Source organism: Pezoporus occidentalis, unplaced genomic scaffold (genome assembly GCF_034315485.1).
Source record: "Pezoporus occidentalis ecotype Australia unplaced genomic scaffold, CSIRO_AGI_Poc_V1 ctg39, whole genome shotgun sequence".
In the NCBI taxonomy this organism is placed as follows: Eukaryota; Metazoa; Chordata; class Aves; order Psittaciformes; family Psittacidae; genus Pezoporus; species Pezoporus occidentalis.
Genome location: NW_026915713.1, coordinates 2,010,016 through 2,033,600, shown reverse-complemented (window position 1 = coordinate 2,033,600; position 23,585 = coordinate 2,010,016).

Below are 23,585 nucleotides of genomic sequence, written 5' to 3'. Positions count from 1 at the left end.
TTGCATTTCTTTGCTATTTTTATATTGCTAATAGCAGATTGAAACCTTTGTGTTCAGGAAAGAACATCTGCAGTTTGGCCGATAACCAACAGATGGCAGAGTATTTTTATTTTTGCCCGTGTGCATACTCAGGCATGCTCCCAAATTAATAATAAAGCCCATACAACATTTTGGTGACCATTTTAAGGCCATCTTCCTGCAATAAACAAGAATCATAGACTAGGAAGGTCATCAAATTTACATTTGTGCACAATCATGAACAGATTGGTGGGAAAGGACGTTTGGATGTTGCACAGTCCAGCAGTTTCACCTTCACAGCTCTTGCAACCATCCGAAATAGGAATCTCATAGTTTGTCCAGGTTAGCAACCTTCCAAGTAAATAATTTGTTTCATAGTGTCCTCTTTGGACCTCCTGAGCCACTTCTGCCCGTGGTTTTCTGTTGTGTTGCCTGCCACTACCAGGGAGATTTTAGCTCTGTCATAGTTGTAAACCCCCTTCAAGTAGCTGTAGGCAGTTGTTATGTGACCCCTTACAATGCATCTAACAGCCAGCTCCTTCATGCCGTATTTCCTCAGTTTGTGAATTAAAGTGCTATGAAAAATTATTTCAAAAGCTGTACTGAAGTCAGGATCTGTTGTGTCTGCTTCTCCCTCACTGTCTGCATAGCCAGCCCCTTCATTGTAGAATGCAATCAGAGTAGCCAAGTGTGATTTATCCTTCATAAATCCATGCCAGCTGTTCTTGATTGCTTTCTTGTCCTTTACAGGTCTCTTTCTAAGAGCTTCACCAACATTCTGTATCTTGCAGTCTCTGTGGCTGCAGACTGAATCTTTCTGGTTTTCTGAATGGCAGTCAAATATCAGACAATCATGAAAGTAAGAGTAATTTAATAATTTGAATTTAAGTTAGATGCTGTATCTAGTTCAGGAATGCTGTTTTTAAGGCTAGCTGTTAACAGATGCTTTGTCTTTTAACCCTTCCTGAATCTATTCAATATACATGTTTAGTATTCATAGCCCATTGAATCAGTTTGCTTTTGCAAATTCTTTAATTATTCTTTAATGTGGATGAGTCATGTACAACACATGTGAGGAGGCATGATTTTCAATTTTATTGTGCGACTTCTATGCCACTGGTGTCCTTTAGATATGTTTCTAGAACATCTAGTTTCTTAGTCCTTAAGATATGCTTCTTTTATGACATAAAGATGCTGGGCTCACAGGCCCTGACCTTGGGCATCCATTTAGTTTAGAGCCCGCTGTCAGAAGCAGCACACCCTCACTCTCAGATTGCTTTTGTAATGCACTTAATATCTGTGCTTCATTTGAATACTTTGGAGCTGTGAATTTGCTTGAGACCTGAAGTTTCCCATGGTGTTCAGAAAACAGAAAACTGCTGGGTAGCAGGATGGTAACAACATCATGTAGCATCATAGTGGAGAATAATTTCTCAGGTATCAGCTGTACATAATGTCATGTTTTTTTTCATCACAGATTTCTTTAAAAGTGTACACAAACATATGTACCATTTTTGTGGGATAAAATGTATATGAAATACACATGTAAATAATCCAACCACTGCAATTATTTGGTATTTGTATTTATGTAACTTTTGACTGTATGTAACTTTTGACTGTATGTAAATTTTGTCATACAATATTTTGTAATACTAGTATTTGTGCATTTAAATGTATTTTTGTAATATTTGTGTAGTGAGGGGGTTGTAAATTTTGTAGTATTTGTATGTATATGACTCTTCTGCATGCACTGTGTATGCTATTTTTACACATTGCTTATTTACGCTAGTTTTCTACCCAGTCACTCTGGGACAGTTGTAGAGGTGTCATTTATGAGCTTTTCCAAGCACTTATCAAATGCACCACAGGTAGCATTAGATGCATAGACTTTCTGTAGGATAGAGGACCATGATGTAGTACAAATTTTAGCTTTGTTAAGTTCTGATGTGATTTTATTCTTGACTAAGTAGCCTGAAAACAGAAACAAATTCGGGATGCTCAGCTCCTTGCAATTTTAAGCATCTTTTTTATTCCGAAATTTCAGCAAGGATTTGCACAGTGGCCCTACAGGATATTAAGATAGTGTTAAGGCTTAATTCTCAATCCTTCATAATTCTGAGGGTTTTTTTTTCTCCATCTTTTGCCCGAACACATGGCAATTCCAAAGGAGAAATACCTAGTTGGTTTGTTACCACAGAGTAATTATTATTTGGTAGCTGGAGGTGGCGCTCTCTGTCCACAAATTTCTGCTTCGACCACGTTAGCTGCCGCCCAATGCCAGGCTTAGATTACTCTTCCATTTGTTTAAGGAATAGCACTGGGGAAAGGGGAATGCTTTACACACTTGGCACGGTAATATGAAAATCGTCTCTACAAATGCCAGACGACTGGGGAGAGGCCCATGAACTGCTCATGAGGTGGATCTTAATCAGCTTGTGGTTTTTGTAATGCAACGCCAGCAGTAACACATGGGATTTTGAAAACTTCTGTGTTCTGCCAACATGGACACTGCGAACCTTGTGTAGGTAAAATATCTCCAAGAAAAGTAATTAATTGATTGAGTTCATTTGTTAGTATCTGGCAGGGAGGGGAGACGGAGGGAGGAAGGGGAAGAAAATAAAAAGGTGGCATAGTTCTCTGGATGTAGCAAAATGATTTTGTATCACAGACCCAAGAGGCAGCAACAACAGCCCTGAAGGCCTCGTTAAGAGCAAAAAGATTGAAAAGCACCTGTCAGACACTGTAAGATCGTTTTAGTTCTCCAGACTGTATTATACCTTCCTTTACCTGTGATGATATTAGCAATGATGTAGAAGTACCTAGTGAAAATCTGTTGCAAGAATCCTCAGCAGTGGTACAGAGAAGATCAAACAAGCAAACCACTGAAGTGACAGGCATGTGTGTGCTGTGTGCCTCTCTACTGCCTGCCACACACTGCGCAGATGCTGGACTGTGTGTCCCGGTGCCCAGGGAGCTCCATGCAGCCCTACAAAGGCTGTCCAAGCACGTGAGAGAGGCACAACACACTGATGTTTATGCCAAGGGCTGGAGGTTGTCTCCTGACACTTCCCCTACAGCTCAAGCAGGAAAAGTCATAGTAAGCAGGTTAACATTTATAGTGTTAACTATGGGCTTGTTATTATCTGTAAATATTCACAGACTCATAGAATGGTTTGGGTTGGAAAGGACCTTAAAGCTCATCTAGTTCCAATCCCTCTGCCATTTGTAGGGACACCTTCCACTAGAGCAAGTTGCTCAAAGGCCCATCCAATCTGGCCTTGAACACTGCCAGGGATGGGGCAGCCACAGCTTCTCTTGGCAACCTGTTCCAGTGTCACCACCCTCACATTAAAGAATTCCTTCTTCATACCTAATCTCTAATCTGCCCTCTTTCAGTTTCAAGCCATTACCCCTTGTTCTATCCCTACATGCCCTTGTAAAAATCCCTCTTCAGATTTCTTACAGGCCCCCTTCAAATACTAGAAAACTGCTTTATCTTCAGGCTGAACACCCCCAAATCTCTCAGCCTGTCTTCACAAGACTGGTGCTCCAGCCCTCTGATCATCTTTGATGGCCCTCTTCAGGACTTGCTCCAACAGGTCCATGTCCTTCTTATGTTGGGGGCTCCGGACCTGGACACAGTACTCCAGGTGTGGTTTCATAAGAGCAAAATATTTGCCAAATCCAGCCTAGGGGCAATAGAACAACACTTAATTTGTGCTGACCTTTAACACTCATTTGACCACAGTGTTTCAGGAGGGTCCAGCCTTTGGGCTTGTCTGCAGGAATGCGGACACCTGTGTGTCACTGTAGGAGTGATGGCTGTCGACAGGCTTTGTAGAGTTTCAGTTCCAAGCTTGTGCATGGGAACTAATTAATACAGTTAAATGCATGTGGCCTGTAAACTGGGCTCCCCTTGCATGGCTGTCGTTAAGGGTTGCTGCTGTGAAGGCTGGTGGACACAACCAGTGGTGATAGTCTGTTGGTACTTGTACTGCTCAGGAGCAATTCTGGTGTTACAGTGTCAGAAAACCTGTTGAATCTGAGAGGCTGTGTTTGGGGTCACCCAGCTGCCCCTGTCTGGATGTCAGCATGAAGCAGTCTCAGTACATAAGCTGTCAGTCATGTGCAGAGCAACCCAGTGGGCTGTTTTCTCTCCTGTGATCCCGCACATCAGGTGTGGCTGTAATCCGTGGTGTACCCGCAGATGTGCAATGTGGAGGGAGGAGTACTGCTCTATCTGCCCTTTCCCAGCTGTGGTGCAGCAGCCCTGCAGTGCAGCAGAGCCACTGCATCAGAAAAGGTGAGCAAAAAGGAAATGAGGAGATCATTTCAGTCTTTGGTGAAATGTGTCTGAACATTAGTGGAAGTTATATCAGAAGGATAAGGAGAAAGTACACTTATGGTAGCTTTCCAATAGTCAGCAATATCTGACCAGAGTAGCCCTTTTCAGGGTAGGTAACCTGTGGGATGACTACCAAAAAGAAAATTGTTCTTCTCGCTGCTGTTGCATAACATCTTGAGCTTTCTGTTATTAACAAGAGGTTTTCTATCAAAGCCCTTAGGATTAGCCTACCTAAACCTACAAAATGAAGTAAAAGCAGTCTTCCCTTGTTTGTGTAACAGATCTGCGGAGCCAGGAGTAGAACTTTAGAATGCAACATTTAAAAAAAAAAGTCAATTGAAGAGCAAATCAAGCTTACATGAGCAGAACATTTCTAATGTAAAAAGGCAGATGAATTAGAGGATTAGGTCACAGTGACCGATTAACATCATTTGATCTTCTGTTATTGAAAAGCCACTGGGCTTCTCAGAGAATGGAAGCATTCAACTTTAAATGAAACCACAAGCCTAGCTTAGAAGAAAAAACCTGTTAAACTGAAAACAACTTGCTTTGCTTCAGTAATTGTTGGTTTCTCTCTGCTGCTGGGAGATGCATCCAAATCAGGATTTAGAAACTCCTCACATTTTGATACAATGAAGAAGGGCTGCAAAACTGAATGAGGGCATCTTAGGCACTACCTGGGAAAGGATTACGTGATACAGCACTCCCCTTGCTCTCGCATATCATATTTATTTCTGGTTTAGAGGTGGAAGAAAGATACTCAAAGATCTGTTTGGTGTTCATCTTCTTCATAACATACTCACTGTCGGTTTTGCCTTTTTAGCATTTGTGGGGGGAGGAGGAGACAAAGAAATGACCCTGGAGAACAAGACCCACTCAGGATCTGAAAAGTACCCACTGAAGACATTTGATAAGAAAGCAAGAGAGGAAGGGAGTTCTAGTTGTTATTTTTTAAGAACAATATTTGTTTTAACTTGAATGACTAATGAACATTTTTAATTAAGAAAGCTTCTGTTAAAATTTTAACCCTTGCTCAGAAGCCTCCAAGCAAAATCATAACAGATCAGTCCTCGTCTTCTGGAATTTTCTAAGGTAAAGCAAGAAGGAAGGAACTTTTTGATGATATAGTTAAGCCCTTTGACCCTAAAACCACCAAGAACAACAGTAAACCCCACATAAAAAAAAAAGTCATCTGGCTACCTCATATCTTTTAAAAATTTTATCCTGTTTTCACTTAATGAACTTAAATGAGTTTTGAAGAGATTTTAACAGTCCCCTGCCACTGTCAACACTTAGTAAAGTAAATTGCAAGCAGACAGAAAATAAAGATTTTGTTTCCTATCTCTAATGACCTGATGATCAGTTTGCTGTTAATACGTTGGGAAGTATTAACCGGTATTCACAAGCAGTCTTTTTTTATTATTATTTGGAGAAATGCTCATTTAAAATTCATGATGCTATTTTTGGTCACAGTGTTATTTCAGTTGCTATATGTGAAGAAAAACAGCATTTTAAAATACGGAAAAGCAGTGAATATTCTTTTTATTCCCCTCCAGCCATGCTTTTGGGCACTGTGCCTTCATATAGCAAGCACTCAGTCTACTGCATTTTCAGCAGTGTCCCCGATGCCAGCCAAGTCAGACCCTGCTTAGCTTCCAAAATCAGATGTGATTGGGCGTGTAACAATGTAAAGAAAAATAAACCCTAAAAGAGTCTCTGAATTAGAACATTTTTGGTTGGTTTTTTTTTTTTTCTGACATGCAAGAAAGAACAAAATGGAAGTTTTATCACAGCTCTGCTTCCTTTTGAGTGCCCCCACCCACCCTTATTACTGTGAGCAGTGTTTTCTCAAAATAAAGGCACACTGATTTGTTTGTTATTTTAGGCTCTGAGAAGAAGGTCAGGCTGGAATGCTGTCCAAATATATGCCGCTGGTCCCATTAAGGACCTATAAGTATACTTATCTCCGTCCATTGCAAACCAGTTCAGTGCCTTCCAGAGACAGTTCACGGTGCTATATAACTGTATATCACTTTATAGTTGTATGTGCTCGTGCATCCTTGCAGGATCTGAGGCTGCTCCATTCCCTTTGGCTCTCATGCAGGGGGAGATGCACGTAATGAGCTGCATCAGCTCAGCTATTATTTTTCCGGCTGGTGACACAGCTCTGAAGCCCCCTTCCCCTCTGTCACCCTGCGTGGCAGCTGCAGCTGGGCGGCCTGATTTGTGCTCTGTCAGCCCCTACAGGGCCTGCAGCCCTGAGGCCACAGGGCTCTGCTCCAGGAACTGCAAAGAGGCTGCTCAAGGCAGGATCCACAACCACAGCTGGGGGCTGTGCTCCCTCCTCTCTTGTGTGACCCACACAGCTCCTGTGCTAATGAAAATAAATAAAATAAAATAAATCTGCTTGCTATTTTTTGTCCTAATACTTGAGCTCTTCAGACATCCCTGGACAAAACACACCAGCTATTGGCATGCTCTTGCTAATCCACGGGAACCTTTTGCATGGGCCTCTGCTTTCTAACCTGAGATTGACTTTAATTATCCATTATTTTGTCTTCATCCCTGTGAGCCTCTTGCAGAATGCATTGTGCCACCCAACATATTAGTCAATCATCACAGCTTACAGAGCGCTGTACTTTACATCTTGGCTTCAGTGTTATTCATGTGCACCGAGTGGAGACAGCAAGCAGTTTTAAGATGCTAGGAAGATTTAAGCATGCTAGGGCCTGTCCGTCCCTGTAGTAAATAGCTTTGCTGACATTTAAGCTGCACATGGCTTGATGCTAGGTCAAACAAAAATGTCACTCTATAATCACTTTTTAAATAGCTGTTTCCGGCTCAGTTAGTACTGTATAGTTCCAGAAGAGAAAGCACTTACAAGCTGACAGACAGACAGACAGAGGAGCCGTCTGTATAGGATGTTTGCCTAATCCCATCCCTGCCCTTGCCTGTCAGGCTTGGAGCCTTTGTTTGTTTTAAAAAAATAAAAACTGCATATACAATTTAATGCCAATAGGCAGACTCTGAAGAAAAGTCCTGAAGAAGTTCTGGGGAGAGCCCTTTGATGTAGCTGTGAGGAGGTGGGGTGGCCTAGGGGGGACCCTGCCCTCAGCAGCATTTGAACAGATACTGTGTCTTGGGGCACTGTGCTGCTGAGATGGTGTTGCTGGGAGGAGACATGGAGGTAAAATTCTCAAGAGCTTTGACAGCTGAAAATGTGAGGGTTTTCAGAGTCCCTGATACCACTCCTCAAATTACTGCCTACCTCTGAACCAGCCTGTGGAGGACATGGGGCCACAGGGAAGACATGCAAGACTACCTTCCTCTGTCAGCCACCTCAGTTTGGTGTGTGATCGTCTCCATGGGGTTTCACCGAGTCTCTGGCATCCTGCCCTGCCCAAGGCAGGCACTAGCATTCCCACAGGGCTCAGCAATGCTACAGGCACAGCATTAGTCAGTGGGGGCCTGGTCCTCCAGCCTCAGAACCCTGTGGTGAGGCTGAGATGTGTAGGTGGCTTTCCTCCCCACAGCCCAAAAATAGCTGAAGGGAATACCTGCACCCCACCACTTGAAGGCATGTCCAAGGCGGCTCCTTCTCACCACTTTCCCAAAATTGGCTATGTGTGAAATGCTGCCCACTTGCAGCTTTTGTCTTTTGTCCCACAAGACCTCCTGGGTTTATGAGCAGTGTGTTTTGTGGCAATGGATGGCAGTATTCAGAAAGTGGCAGGTGACCTTTTCCACTGCGGAACAGTTGTAGAAGGCAAAGCATGAGAGATCTACAAAGACGAGTGACAGTGTGTGATCTTTTGCCTAGGAAGAGCAGTGCTGGGGGATCCATGGAAACCCCTGGGGGAATGAAACAGTCTTGTCATCAGCAGTTCAGCAGAAAAAAAGAAACTAGCCTTTCTTGACTTCCATTGTAAACTTTTTCTTCCTAATTTGATCTCTGTTTCTATTATTTCTAAAAAGCTGGGGGTCTGAGAAGGTGCTATAGATGTGACTGCCACCATGAGAGTCAAGCCCAAGCCTTGCTGCTTCATGGAAGCTGCTGACCCCAGCATGTAGGTCTTACTTGTAAGTCATTTCCTTTCCTGATTAGGTCAGAATGGTGGCACCAGCCACCATGTCAACATGGGGATTTCCTGCTATGTTGATTTTCCTTGGTATTCTGAAGCAAGGTGCATGCTGTACTTTTTAAGCTGAAAAGCAAGTTTATTCCTGTCGAGATGTATTTCCAAGCTGCATTTAGACAGTAAGCAGTAAATCTTCACGCATTCCTCATTTCACATCATAGTTAAGAGCGGGTGGTGGCTACTGTCTAACCACATAATAATGAACACGATAGCAAAACTCTTCCACATGCAGACTGTAGAAGATAAGCTTTTGCCAAACTATGGGGCACTGTGAAGGGGGAGATGGAAACAATATTATAGCCTCCAAGAGGTTGGGCAAGATAATCTTATGTTTACAACTACCCGACATTTCTTAACCTAGAACTAACCTTTGTTACAATTCAAATTTGTAGCAGCAAATCCTTTTCTTTTAGGCACAGTTTTAACATCCGGGAATGACTGCACTCTTCCTCAACTACTAATGTCAAGTAGTTGCAGTTGCATGCAAGCTTCAGGGAGCCACTTGGGGCTGGTGGAGAGTTCATCCTGGCTAGGAAAAGGGTAAGGAAGAAACAGAGAGATGGAGTATATACAGCGCACAGTAGATTTTTGAAAAATGACAATGTATTTGAAGTCCCACCACTGCTCCCTGTTTTAGGCCATCTGCCACTACAAAGAATGGAATGGGAATGGAGGAGCCAACTGCAGGTGAGCGTTCCTGAGAAAGCATAAGAAACGGCAGGCACTGGAAAACAAATGCTGTGATTTGTGATCTTATATAGAATCTGTAGCCAAGATGACTCAGACTGGGGAAAAAGAAAGGCCCCGCTAGTGGTTCAGATACAGACTTTGTGAATATGGGTTTATACTTTGTGTTGTGGAGTTCTTTCTTATACAAAGCACAGTGTAGAGTAGGAATGGGCAATGGCAATTTTGTTACATGTTACCTGTAAAATCATGTAAACTCACCATGCATGCCATGATGAACCATTAATGAAATGCAGTATTTACAGCTGTAAGCTAGCCCCAATGCTCATCATCAAATAAAGACTTGGAGAACTCCGGCAGGAGAAAATTTTCTTTAGTCTTAACATCATTTAAAATGCATTAAGGCATTCAGCTGAAAGACACATTTTAGGAAGTCAGAATTTAATAACTGAATATTATTTAAACTCTGACAATTATCTTTATTTTTTCTTGTTAAATATACTTCACTTTCTGTTGTACACCACATCCACAATATTCAATAGTATGTGATCAGTAGACACATTCTTGCAACATCACACATCATTCTTGTTAATGAGTTCACAGAATCATGGAATGGTTGAGTTTGGAAGGGACCTCTGGAGCCCATTTGGTCCAACCCCCCTTCTCAAAGATGGGTCAGCTAAGGCAGGTTGCCCAGGACCTTGTGTACATGGCTTTTGATTGTCCCCAAGGATGGAGACTCCACAACCTGCCTTTATCATCTTCAGGGACAAAATATCATTCCTTGGTGCCACCTTTAAGAAAAGAGGAATTTCCCATGTGTAGTTGTTTAGCTGCAAAAGTAAAAGACACTAGAATGAGAACTAGAGATGTTCACACTTCCACTTTTCCTTTTCTGACTCCATATTTTTTAGTTACAGATAAAAATTTATGCAAGGATTTTTACAAAGTGCTTCTTTATACCCACAATTTTACTGTTTCTTTGTGAATGGATCATAAATCCTCAACATTTTTCAAAGCCAAGACCTGCAGCCATGAACCATTGAGATTCCCAAGGAGTTTTCAGTATTGCAAATTGTCTTCTGAGGAATTGCTGCTTTTCATATCCTGTATTTTTCATATGGGAAATCTAATATGGTAATTATCAACCTGAATCTAATATGGTAATATCAACCTGAATTCCTGCTGTGCAGAAAAGTACTTATTTTAACTTACCTGCCTTTTAAACTAAGGTTCTTTAGGTAAGACAAATATGCAGACACCAACTTCCCCCCCCCCCCCAAAAAAAAAAAAAAAAACCCCACAAAACAAACCCAAACCCAACAAGCATCAACTTGATTTGGACACTTAGTCTTGAGCATATTTTATATTTCAATGCAAATTTACAATCAATTTACAGGTTGTGTAGACATACTTAAATAAAAGACAAGCTTTTTTGTGAAGTGTGTTAGGCTTTTGACCAGTACATTGGCAGATGTTATATATGCCTTCCTAGGTACAGTTGTGTTTCTGCTCTGTGAGAATATGTATTTTGGTTTTTATTGTTTTGTTAAGAGTAATATTAGTGAATGTTTTCATAAGTAGAGCAGCAAGGTCCCTGTCAGAGAGCTCTCTGAGTGTGAAAGTGGCACAGCATGCATTCGAAGGCTCAAGAAGGCATTTCAAGACTGCTGGTAGTTGCAATATCCCAATGCAAAGCACCCTGATAAACTGCTGTGCAAAAGTGTTCCATTGCAGGGCACTGACAGGTTGGTGTGGCGACATTTGGAAGATGACAGCAATGCTTCAGTGATGATTCAATGTGAAAAGTATTCACCACTTTTTGGCTATTTGGAGGGTCATTCCAAATAATGCTACAAAAGAATCATGTTATAAAATTGTTGGGGTGATATTTGTAATTGTCTTGGATAACACAGTTGGCTGAGCTTTGTAAACTAGCTGCTGTGCAATTCACAATTCAGGATAAAACGGACTCCAATAAAATGTCTGTATATTGGCTTCTTTGTTTAGCTGCTCATTGTTTGGTTAATAGGTTTGATTTTTACAAAGCTTGTCAGTAGCATTCTGGCTGTCTCAAAGTTTTGATTTTTTAATCTTTTTTTTACTATGTGAACATTTCAATCAAACTGAATATGACAACTTAAAGAGGTGCAGATGGCTGTTGAGCTGGAGAGGACTGGCTGAATTAACTGGTAGAAAGGGAAGTCTTCTACTTTCTGACTGAAGTTTGGCTCTGCTAATTCAGTCATGACTTCTTCCTTAGCCTCACTTTATGGCTCAACATTGTGTACCTTCTCTGGTGCGGATTGCAAGTCTACTAATGGTAAGCATTTTTTTTAATTTTTTTTTTTTTGTTATTCTAAGGGGCAACTATAAATCCTCTCAAAAATCCCTGATTTCACAGGGATTTGGGATATTTCTATCATTGTTTTTTTTCTTTACACTGAGATGTCAGTTATTCATTGCTGTTATTTAACTTCCTCTTGTGTACATTCAGGTATAAAAAGGAAAAAAATGATATGCACGTGCAGAAGTTATTTTGCATGATCTAATATTTATTTTTGGGGAGGCGTCAGGGTTGGTTTTTTTCCCAAATTTCTTTTATTTTCAGTTTCTTTTTCTTTCATTTTTTTCCCAGTGTTTTTCCTGATTTTTTTTTTTTGCAATTTCCTGTTCCTTCATAACTTTGCTTCTAGCAGCTATGTTATAAGGTAAGTGGTTTAGATAGATGCTATTCTGAAAGAAAAAAAGTGTTCCACTTAAGAAAATCTTGTTGGCACAGGAAAAAATGTTTGTCTCACCCTTCCCCATTCCTACATCAGGAATGTTTTAGTGTCCAAACTAGAAGGCTAAAGTACTGTCAAGCAATAATATTTTGGGTAATTGAATTTGGGGTTTTGCTACGGTTTCTTGTGGTCATTGGCTAGTAATTAAGGGCTGGTCTTGGATTTTAACTTCTCATTTTTGAAATATGAACACTTCTTTGACACAGATTGATAGGACATTTCTTTTATTGTGGCCGATGGCCAAGATACTCAGTTTATAATTAAATTACACATTTAGATATAAAGTTGCAGCTCCATTTCATGCAACTCTTTGCTTTGAATTTGTGACTTGCCACATATTTAAAGGGAAGACCTTCTACAATAAAGGCTGCCATGAGATCCCATATTTCCTTGCTGCGAAGAGCTTGCACAGCGCTGTGCATCCTCCCTGCTGAAAGCCCATTCTTCTTCAGGGAGTCCTTAGACACAGGAAAATGTTTTCTTCACCTCTGGATGAAGCTGTGAGATGGAGGGTGTATTGTACCCAATACACGTTTTTTGTATCGGTTTGAACTTTATTCTACTCTTTTTTTTTTTCTGTTTTCTGCACAGAAACATTTCATTATACCTTTCTGTTTGCTTCTTGGCTGCAATATTCCTGAAAAAAAAGTAGATATTTCATTACCTGAAAACATGGAAATGTGAGTTTCAGTGAACAGTTGGAAACAGTGCCTCCAAATCCTTGTTTGCAGGTGTTTTTCAGCCACCCAGCAGAACACAGAAAATGCAACAGTCATGGTCAGTGATGAACACAGCTCAGATGTAGGCTGGGAAATACTCACAGCTTGTCTTTCTTAGACAATTTCCTGGCCAAAAAAAATATTCTGGAAAAGAGGTTATGAGTAACTTTTAATGACAAATATTTTTGTTAACACAACAAGGAAAGACAAATGTGTAACTTTTAAAGTATGCTCATTGGAAATCATTTAAAATTAATCAGCCTTGTCAAAAATAGCCTGTGAAAATAATTATGAAGAGCACTTTTTTTTTCTGGGAATGGTGTTCACTGCTCCAGTATCAGATAGTTTAAAGAAAATGTTGTAAAGAAGGATTCCAAGCCAAAATCTTCAAGATGCTTCCAGTTCCACTGGAGTTGTGCAAGTTTAATTCGGCACTATTCTATTATTATACCCAATGTATTTTTCACGAGTGAAATAAAACATTTTGATCTTTCATCCAAAGCATTGCCACATAATTTATTTTACTGATAGGATGCTTCTATTTAAATTTCTTCCTCATTCATTGCTTAAACCTTTTTATGTTCCAGAGAGGACAGACACCGGGAGCATGTGTTTGCTATTTATTGCTCCTATAACTGGGGATGATAATGGGAAAAAATATTTATCTTCAAATCAGCAGAGTACTCTGGACAAATCAGGGATTTGTTTGCATTTTTTAACTCAAATAGGAGCATTAGGTCATTCCAAAATTAAATAAAACTTCTTGTTTTTTTTTTCTCAGTTTTATCTCTATTTTTTCATCTAAAACTACTTGCCAAATTTGACATAAATTCTTGCATAGTTTCAACATGTGTCTGCTTCTACTGACAGATAAACTGCCCAGGTAAAATATGACTCGCTCTAAAGCTGTCATTTTCATTTTACAAATGTATCTGTTGCTTAAACATCAGCAACAATTAAAATTATAGTCAATTTATCACTCATTCCTATGACACAAACCCATGTTATCTTTTTAAGGAAGAATATAGAGGTAGATGTTCTGCTGTTGTCTTTTGTATCACTCACTGCTGCTGCTTGATAACAGATTTTAATTACGGAGACAGTCTCTCAGACCCTGCTAGTAATTAATGGCTGTAACTTGCGTGTGCCTTTGTGAAGCCCACAGTGTGCCTGCAGATAAACAACTAATTAACACTTTTATACATGTGAAATGCATTTCCAATTATTGCTGTCATCAACCCCTTGTTCTTCATATGCATTTTGCCTAGGCATTAGGGATGCCTCATGGCTTACCAAACCAGATAGCCTTGTCTTTCTCCCACCATCATTCAGAAAGGTTTTAATGCAAGTCAGGCTGCTGAGCTGCTGTACCTGCCCTCGCGCTGCCGTGCTGCTGGGAGAAGGCTTTTGAAGGGTAGAATAAGCTTTTCATACAAAACAAGGGAATTATAAAGAGACATGAATAGCGGTAGCAGTTTATAATCAGATGTAACACTACCAGAGTCTGTACTGGTGTTAAGAGTCTGTAGAAGTATCCTAGGTCACTAAAAGGAAAAAATGTGACCAGAAGTATCCAGTGTATATGGGCACACACTAGGAAATCCAGAGGAATCTGTAACACAGTGTATTACAAGCAGCACAGAGGTGCAAACTAGTCCTGTGACCTGCTTATCTGCAGAAAGCTGGGACTGGATCCAGCCACTTTGATCCTCCAAGAAAGGAGGGAATGCAGCATTATGTACAGCTAATTTGGTAGAGTTCACTCAGAGTACAGCTCCGGTCCTAACGTGGGCTGGATGGTGTGACCCTGCTGCTGTACAGGGAGAGCTGCCTGCCTGCCTGAAGCATATTTCCTCCCTTCAGAAGCCGAGTGCCTTTCCACAGGGTGGGATTTTTGTCTTTAGGGCTGCTTTAAGAAAAAAATAAATGCCTTGCTCTTCTTTTGCTCCGAAGAGGGACCCACCTCTTAAGCACAGTAGTCCTCTGTTTCCACCAAGCTATTTGGAAATCTTTACAACATCCCATTGGAGGCACTGCAACTTCAATGCTTAATTTCTCAAAGGCACAGCAAGTATGGAACACATTACCTAACTGGGGAAAATCCTGACCTGGATTATTGCTTTGGCATTTTCCAAGTGGTCTTCTCACACTGTACCCCAAACTGCCTCACAGGATATTAAATTACATAACCCGCAAGCAGAAAGACCTCAGTAAGATCCACCTTCAGCCAAGAATAACTCCATGTTACTGTCAGTTAATTAGTGGTGGTATTCATTAACTGAGGAAGTGAGAGCCAGGAAGCTATCCTTTATTCTTTGTAGCTGGTGTCATGGCACGCCACAAAAGCCATCTAACCAGTCACTGGCAGCTGGCTGAAGAGAGGTTAGATATCTCCAGGATTCTGTTCCTCTGGCCCATGAGAGAGACATGAGGCACACACATGGTCATTCTTGCATGCACACCTTGTGCATGGTCACACTTGGGTTTGTCATCCCATCTTCCTGCAAGCATGGCCTGAGCCACTATCACCTTAAGATGTGCACCACTCTGACCTTAAACCTTAACCCTGTGTAATCTGATGGGGGTGGTTCCCCATTACTGCAGCTTGGTGCTCTCTAAATTCAAGCTGGTATGTCTACCCACACCCAGCACATTAACACAGCATTAGGCAAACCCAGTCAGGCTGTTTGCTGCCTCTCTGTGGGCCATCCAAGGAGCCTTTCTGGGAACAGGAATCAGTCCATATTCTGATATGAAGCCATCTCTGCTTGTGCAGCCTTGACAGCTGGATAGTTAGATAAGGCAAGTTAGTGACTGGCTTTAATTCCTGCAAGCCTGAGTGACAAACTGGGTTGCAAGCTGATGGAGAGCTAAAGGAGAAGAATGCAGTTTCTTATGCTCCATAGGGAAAAGACCACATTGCCTGTCTAGCTGGAAATGCTGTGTGGGTGCTGCTGGCAGCATGCACAGGGTCCTGTGTGGCTTACTGTCACACTCACGAAACAGCCAGTGCCCAGCGCTGCCCTTCTAGCCGGAGGCATCCTTTCCCTGCAAACCAAACTGGAGCTGAGGCATTAGGAGGATTTTTATCCATGTGAAAGCCAGGCAGAGGGCATGGCAGGGGTGTGTGTGAGCCTGAATGTAGCTGTCAGTCTTAAGGTCTCATAGATATGCAGACATGCTCTGATGGACTTCTCCCTGAATGCTAGCATTCTTGGTCTTTCTGCTCCTTCCCGACTTTTGACACCTCTCTGACAGCCTACAGGGCTCTTTGATATCACTCCTTGTTCCATTCAGAGTTCACCCACCTCTCTTAACCCCCTTTACTCTGTCAGCAGCCTTCCTCACCCTCCCACAGACAGCAAACACCCTGTTAACATGAAAAATGCCTTTGTGCTTTTCGCTCTCCTTCACTCTGCTCCACACCACATATTCTGGAAGTCACCTTCAGACCACACTGGAGTGTTACCTCTATTGCCCAGGGCTAGGATCGTGTTACAGCTTTCCTCTTCTTACTGAAGATTTGTGCTCTGGATTTGAACTTCTCCAGAGTTCAGGGATGTTTGGAATCTGGGCTTTTGGCTTAGACCCCTCTTGGTGCCTCGTGTCAGCATCTAGGAGCTGACAGAAGTTGTCTGCAGCTGGGCAGCTAGGTCTGCAGGATGCAAGGACTAAGAATAAAAGAAAAAGGTCCCAGCATGCTAAGGAACAAATTAAAACTTGTTGTGTTTTAACCCACAGTGAATCGCATGGCCTTTGGAGACATATCAACACCTCTTTTTTTTCCCACACAAGCCACAGGCCAGGCAGTGCTCACCTGGCTGCTGGAAATCCCTACAGGCAAGGAGATTTCAGGAGGCCAGGCTCACCTGTGGACACACATGTTCATATCTGTGGTTTTACTGCAAAGTATCAGGCTAGAAGGTGATGGAGAAGATGCTCACATCTCTCCTTTTGGCATGTTGCTTCTTTCTCTGTGCAATGACTCTGGGAGGGAAGAGGTGATGGGCAAAACAAGTAATTTTTGGTTTTTCTTTGTTTTACTAGAGGAGGGTTGGACAGCTCAGCTTTGCCTCCAGGTGAGGACTCAACACACACAGGGTGTGGGGAGGAAGATGAGACTTGTTACAAAGCCCTTACCAAAGTGCAGGCTGCATTCCTTTCTGGGCAGTATGATACGACATCTCTGGGCATTGTGGCATCACATCGCTTGGAGTTATGCCTCTGGCTGCTGGGGACTGTGAGCAAGGCCATCCAAGGCTGTGCTCTTCCTGTGCCCCCAACCCACCCCTCAGGAAGGGGCTCCCGCAGCTCCGGTCCAGCCGGGTGTCTGTGCGAGCCTGGGTGAGCCTGCTCAGTGTCAAAACAGGCAGGGCTGTCATTTTCCCTCTTTCTGCCTACAGGAACCAAAGGCTTCCTTCCGACCCTTTCCTCCTGGCAGAAAATAAGCAGCAGGGAGGGGGGCCAGTGAGGGCAGGGAGAGCCAGCCGCCCTGCACCCCCTGCCAGAAGGGAGCTGCTGCAGCCCTAGCTATTTTTAACCTGGCTTTGTTGCATGCTGGCAGATGCGTCTCCCGTTGCTTTTTTCCTTCTCTGTGTCACTGTGTGTCTTTACAGCTCCTTCCTGCTACCGTGAGATGTGTGAACTATATATGGCCTGGGAAATATGTGGCAGGCGGTATTTTTAAACCACCCAGGCCTCCGGTTTGCAGGCTGCTGTGACGCAGTATATCCAACTTTGCAAGTTTCTCATGGGAATGTGGGGTGCCCAGCGGCAGCCTGTGGTGCCGGGCTGTTTATTCTTTGCCCTCCACGATGCAGCCCTTGGGGCCCGGGTTGCCATCGCAAGACTTGGGAAGCAGCAGACCTTGTGTGTGTGCAGCAGGGGGTTAAGCCTGGCTGTTGTCATGGTGTGGCTTTCTGGGTGTCAGCTGCTGGTCTGAAACATGGAGTGACTTTTCCAGCCAGCCAAGTGCTGCCATCAAACCTGGCAGGATAGGCACAGGGAGGACATCACTAAGCGCCTGTCCTGCAAAGCGTGTCTCAGCTCAAAGTCCCTGTTTCTACCCTCTGTGGAGGTGGTACTGCTTCCTAATATTTGAAAGTTAGCATTGCCAAATTTGATTTGGTTTGGCACATCACTCTAGGACCTGTGATGTGACCTCCATGCCCTTCCTCAAAACACCATGAGGAGCCTTATGGAGGGTGATGTGCTGCTCCTGAAAGGCAGTGCTGGCAAAGGCTGAGCATCAAGCTGTGTCCAGTGGGGTTTGTTCATGAGGCTTGTGCCAGGCAATAGATGGTCTGTGTCTGGTGCAGCTCTCTAGCCATCAAAATCATATGGAAAGTACAGGGGAACAGGTTTACAGTGATGAAATCCTGGTCAATAGACATCCAGTGTAGAAAAGACTGAATAAAAATACAGGAAGAAATATTTGGGAGAAAATCATTTGACGAGCTCCATTTGCCTGACAGACATTTGTCTTGCCTCTTCTTTCACAGCCAAAATTCTCCCTGAGTAAAAAGGTGCTTCTAAGGACAAGAAGTTTCCTTATGAGTCTTCTTTTTCTCTTTGCTACCTTTTAAATTCTGGTTTATATACAGTGGAGAGAAAGTAAAATGCTGTTTTGAGATTCTTTGCTGAAAACATCTTGTCCCAAAACATTCTTCAACCATTTTCACTGTGAGAAATGGCAGGAGCCACTTGTATTGTCTACAGCATGAACATCCATTTTTCTCATGGTGGTTTTTTTTTCTGAAGTTCTTTGAGAAGATAAATAATGTAGTTTTGTCATTCACAACCTTGTAGATTAAAAAGTCCCTTCATCATCTTTTCTTCTGTGAGAAAATGGTGTCTCTCGGTTTATTTCTTCTTCTTTTAAGATTTATGATGCATATAAACTCAAATTAAATAGCCACTATCTGAAGTAGCTTGTATATGACTTTACTACTGTAGAAGAATGAGCTTGCCAACAAGCATATATTTGCAAATATATTTGTTTTCCTATATAAATAAATGTTTTTATCTACTCCTGTCATTTATACTGTTTCCTCAGTAGGAAGCCTAACTCTGGCAGTGAGGAAATTTAAGTCTTTGGGATACAGTTGATTCTTATAGATTTCACTGTGCTTTAGACCAGGCCCTTCTAAAAGCTAATTTTATTTGAAATGCTTGATTCTAGGTTCATCATGAAAGTAAGTGTAATTTGTGACTATTATCCTTTCAGGCTTTAAGGATTTACACAGTTTAAGGAATGCTAATCAGTGTTTATATGGTAATAATTTAACCTTTGCACTGCTCCGTTCAATTTATTTTAATTTCTAATAAGACACAATATTTCAGTTTGCCAAAAAGAGAAGGATCACAAATATTACCAGAAAATTACTGGGTTTGTTATCATGACACTAGGAAGTAGTATGTAGAAGACTAATTTCTCAGGGCCAATTGGACCAGTGTAGGAAAGCCTCTGTGTTCAGGAAACTGTTTTTCTTGGATAATTAACTCCTTGGATTTATAAATATTTAGGTAAACAACCCCAAAGATTTGAGTTGAGCAGGATTAAAAGAAGTATGAGATATGCTTTATCACCAGCAGGCAGGACAAAGGAGACAAATAAATTCTTATGACTTCAGCGGTGAGAACCACCCCAGGAACAACTTAGGAGCCCCAGGATGTTAGTAAAGATGCACTCCCATTTGGTAAAGAAAATTTGGGATAAAATTCTGTCAAAGGTAGAATATTAGTAAAGCTAGGATTTTATCTTGCTTGGCAAATGTTATTTTCCAAGTAGATGTTTGCTCAAGAAAAGTGGGGTTTTTCTTAATGTGCCACCATACCAAAACTTGGCTCTAATTGTCTTCTATCAGAAAAGGCCTTAGTTTAAGCACACACATTATTTTGGGATCAAAATGGTTTTATAATTCCAGAAATGCTTTCCCAAGTGTTCCCATGACATGCAGTGGTCAGTGGACTTTTAATTCTGCGGATGCCGATTTAGGAAACAAGGCCTAAAAGGAGGTTCATTTCTGGGCAGAGAGAGCACATTGTGGGTGGCCACAGACACCACAAAGCCCATGACTTCAGCCACCTGAGAAATTAAATAATGAACCCTGCCTGAGGAAGCTTGCGGGAATTACATCATTTACACATAAAAGCAAAAACAGATTTATAGGGCACACGGATGGCTATGACATCACCAGCAGCCAATCTAGAAGTGTTGGCTACATCCAATAGATTAATGCCCTTTAATACCATTCTTTGTAGAAGGGGATCCCACAGACCTACCTCTCTGCTTTGGGTTTCTGTTTTTCAGTTGCTGCTGCAGATTGACTTTGACATATTGACTTTGGGATGAATTGCCTAAGCTGCAGCTGTATGGTGTGTGCTTTGCACTGGAGGCATAGGAGGTACACTGGGTGTTTTTCCAAGCAAGTATAGCCTGGGAGAGATGAACTGCTGCTGCAATTTTAATGGGGATTGGGAACTGATTCAAGGGGTTTCTAGATATCTGACATGCTTGAAATATTTTATTATGGTGGTACTGGCTGCTCAGAGGTTGGGATAGGGCTGTTTTATTTCAAAATTATCCTAAAGATTCACTAACAGTCTGAAAAACAATTATCTGAAAAAAAGATATTGCCTAATACAAAAGTTTGAGAACTAATAGTTTACAGTAGTAGCTAAGTAGCAATAGAGCTGCAGCCAGGAGTGGCAAGGGGAATTGCTGAGGTGGTCCTCATTGGAAAGGGTGAAAAGAGAGCCCATGGACTGTCTTTAAATGAAGTAGGAACTGTGGGATGAATCAGGTGAGAAGGGCAGGGAGCCACAGGAGTAACTGCTGGCAGAAAGAAGAGGCACACAGGAGGGAATGGGATCCTTGGGGACAGTGGTTATTCCTCAGGGTCTGGACCTCCATGTACACAGAGGCAGTTATAGGGTCCTTCTGAGAGTAATCCATCTCTGTTGCTTTAGGTTCTGCAATTCCTCTCACCCCAAAATATACCCATCTCCTCAGGAGCGGGTCAGACCATGACCAGCTTGTATCCCTGAGAAAACACCCTCTGCACACTGACCCTGGGCAGTCCTGCTGAAAGCATCTCTGAACTTTCTTTAATTAAAACTTTGATTCAGGCTCAAGCAAGAGAAAACAAACATTGTCCAGTTCCAGCATTCAGATCCCTCAATGCAAGCCAGATGTCAGAGCTGGTTCGTACAACTGCTCTCGGTGTGGCAGCCATGAACTCCTACTGCGCACTACAGAAGTACAGCAGTCAGGGAAGAGACTGAGAGCAGTCTCAATGTGTCTTGCCTTCATATTTAGTCTCAAAATATGTTTCCTACTCTTGATAGTCTCATTTCTCTCTCCTTTCTTTTTTTAACTCCTCTCTTCCCTCCCACCTTGAGACTTGGCACGCAGTGCATTACCCAAGGAGCAAAGAGAAGGAAAAAGAAAAATGAAAAAGAAAGGAAGAAAGAAAACAAGCCTATGTCCCTTTGTTTGTTTCTAAGGCAACAGGTAGGAGATGCAGAGCCCTGGCATCCTCCCAGCTGCATGCACGCAGTGTCAGAGCTGCTCAGTGCCCCACAGGGACTGGTGGGAGGCTGTCTGTCTGTCAGCATGGGTGCTGGGGAAATGGTGTGAAACAAATAAGCCTCTCTTATGCTCCCATGTCAGCCCTTTGTGAGGGGCTCCCACTGCATCTGCCCAGTCCCCATCTCTGTTTGCTGGGTGACTAGAAGCAGACGAGCAGGCAGGCAGGTGAAAAACATGTCTCGGGTGGCCTCAGATGCTAACCTAGAGGCTGACACACATTTAAAACAACAGGACTTGAAACAAATTACTTCCTTCTCCCAGGGTTACATCTGGGTCATGCCAGAATGGGGACAGGATTATCACTTCAGGAAAGAGAAGATGCATTTGGCAGTTACAGATTTTACTGAAACAGATAAAAGAAAAGGCTTTTCCTTCTGTTTTTTTCTTCGGTCTCTGAACTTCCTTCATTTGCCTCTATCTGTTATAAGCAAGTGTCATGGGAGGACTCATGAAGCTTGGGTCATGGTCCAATAACGGGGGCAGTAGGCACTCAGATGGAAATGAGATGAAGATTGTGTGATGCTGAAAGGCATCCTGCAGACCCTCCAGAGCCTTGTGGGTGCAGTTAAAGGCATGGGCTGAAGCAGAAAGAAGTTTACGGAGGAATTGGATGACAGCAACCCACAGGTTGGGTCCTGCCCCTGCCACAGCAGAAGAGCAGCCCAGACATAAATTCACTGTCACAGTGGCTGTTCAGTAATGCTTTTCCAGCCTTTCCACCAGGTTAGGGCTGGGGAACATGTTCATACAGACAGGATGCTTTGAGCTAGGTTGCTGAAAAGTACAGGAACATGGCAGAAGAACATAGAAGTTGTGATCAAAATGTGATGTTGCCTGAGACAAGAGGAGATTTACTAGAAGCAAACTATAATGATTTGCCCCTTCCATGCCCTTCCTTCTCTTACTGGTGGGGGGACATGGTCCTGTGCCATGTTATGTGGGCTACACAACCAGCCCCAACCCTATTTAGAGTGAAGATGGCATCTTGGTCTGTCTCACTGATTATGAATTGATATTCCAACCTTGACTTTGCCTGCATGCTTTTGAAAGCTACAGTTAAGTTATTTGGAAAGGTTTCATTGAGCTGACCTATCCCCATTTGTTCAAAAATATCAAGCACTCAAGTTCCCCTTGTCTTCAAAACTAGCAAGACTTGCAGAAAGCTCTGCAGAGTTTATTTCTGAGATTTTCTGAAGCACTAAGCAGCTGACCTGTCTTCATGGCTCTTGCATTAAATTTCAGAAAAAGCCCAACCAGTATCCTGAGCACTTTGATAATAAATTTAACCTCATCCTACTTCAGTTGAAGTCAGCAGAACTACTGGTGCCTGAAGGAAAAGTAAGTTGTTTGTAGGATACATAGCGAATGCAGGAATACTATGCCCAGCAATAAGTAATTCCAATAGCTGGGTAATCTATGAGAACAGAAATGATGCCAGAGTTCGAAGTGCCAGCCTCTGTGCTTTCAGAAGTTACGATAGGAGTTCCTCTGCAGATGGATATTCTGCAAACCTAAAATTATTGTCAGGGAAACGCAGTGGAACTCCGTTGCAAAGAATGACAATATTTCTTTCCTAGATTACGATGATTAAATTTAAATATGAGGCTAATAAATCATCACTTGGTCAGTCTAGTTAAGTCTTCCTTATGTATTAATGACTTTTCCAGGCAGAGTGGGTTAGGTACTGGCAATGAATAGTGGGCTGTAAATTCTCTAAGACTGCATCTGTATGTATATATGCGGCTATGGCTGTGTGTTTGGAAGGTGTGAAGCCTATCTGTGAATGCTGCAGGGGATTTTTAATGAAACTAGTGGCAATAGCAGCAAGAATAGAAATACCCTCTATGTGATGGTTGCACCAGTGTAGCTGCACATACCTGCTGTACATCGTACCCAGGCTAGATTTGAAAGATGGGTTTGAATCTATATACCCAAATAACCTTACATGAATAGATAAAATCAGCAGGATTTCTTACTATATTTACTTACCATTTTTGATACATGTGGGGTGGTTAACAAGTAATTCTTGGAGCAGTAAAACTTGTTTTAGAAGTCCATTTGTCTTAGAAAGTAATACCTTCTATTTCTAAATTAATACTAAGGAGACATACTTAAAATCACATTTTGAAATGTTCTTAGACATTGATTACTTGAATTTACAAGAGCAAGTATACAACATGACTTCATTCAAGCTCCAGATAAGGTTTAGGAAGCACTTTGGAAAAGGTCATAGACTAGAGCCTCCATTCATTTGTATAATAACGTGAAATGTTATGAGGTTTTGGTAGTTGTATCTTT